Genomic DNA, 1,387 nt, shown 5'->3' with positions numbered 1-1,387 from the left:
GGAGCAAAGAAAGGGCTATAAGATGAAGAGGATGGGAAGAGGCCACGGGCATCACCCACATTGCAATGGGATGCCAGGATAGAAGAGGCATCTGCTCTTCTCATGCATTAGAGACTTTAAGAGTCAGAGAAGTTGACACTGAGGTGGTTATTAGCCTAGGAGCCTAGGAGAACCACATCCAGGATACTTGTCCCATGCTTTCCACTCAAAATTCTCTGCTCTATGTGAGGCCTCAGTTTCCACAGCTTCATCTTCCATCCCAAGGCTATAACAATGGCAACTGTGGTCCTAATGGTCTCCCTAAGGGGTCTTCTAGACAAATCATATGAAATTCATTCTGCCAGTAGGGCAGAATCAAACAGGCCTTTAAAGGGAATCTATTTCCCTGCCTCTTATATCCCCCATTTAATGCCTCAAATCCAAGAAGCTTCTATAATTGAAAAACTGCCTAGATTCAAATAAGAACAGTGGAAAGTTATGGCCTTCATGCTTCAGCTGTTTCCAGTCTGTCCAACTCAGCTGGCACAAGGTTTCTTCCAAGATTATTCAGGCCTTGAGGACCAGCAGCTAAGCCACCATGATTAAAGGTGTCTAACTCAGTTTGCAACAGTGGGTGATGCCCATGACAACAGGTATTGGCAATGGAAATGATGATCTCTGAGTTGGGAAAAACAAAAAGGGCCAATGGCTCTATTATCTTGAGATTGGATTGTTATTGGGCAAAAACATTCCTGACTGAGTCTTCATGTGTAAAGCAAAGAATGGAGAAGGTTTAAGCTATTTATACTCCTGGTAGACCCTGAGTCTATATGCAGTCGTACAAGAGACATAAAATTTTCCAAAATAAGCAAAAGCAAAGACAGACTTGAAAACATCTTGAGCTTTGAATGTATTCTTTCCTCTACACACGCACACAACACACATACACTAGGAGAAGATTGAAGCCTTGCTAGTTCAAAGTGTTTGAGCACAACCTCTGCCTAATCACTGATTACTATTAAACTACCCAGACACAGAAATGACCCATAGGAATTTAGACTTAAAAGTAAAAACAACAATTTTTAAAAAATGAATAAAGGCCCAGCAGCCACCATGTATAAAGATGGAGAGGGGGAGAGATTTCACAGTTTTAGCCAGACAAGTTACTAAACAAACAAAAAGAATATCAACATCTTTCAGGATGAAAATATCAGAATCCAGACTTACTACAACATATTTTCTAACCTGTCCTATTTTCAACAAAATTGTACGATATGAATAGAAATAAAGTTTGACTCATACTAAGGAAATAGAGCACTCAGTAGAAACCATTGCCAAGTGTCCCTGGATGTTGGATTTAAAAGAAAAATACTTCAAAGAAGCATTTATGAAAATGTTCAAATAACCA

Source organism: Rousettus aegyptiacus, unplaced genomic scaffold (assembly GCF_014176215.1).
Source record: "Rousettus aegyptiacus isolate mRouAeg1 unplaced genomic scaffold, mRouAeg1.p scaffold_m13_p_4, whole genome shotgun sequence".
In the NCBI taxonomy this organism is placed as follows: Eukaryota; Metazoa; Chordata; class Mammalia; order Chiroptera; family Pteropodidae; genus Rousettus; species Rousettus aegyptiacus.
This window is presented reverse-complemented; position numbering follows the sequence as displayed.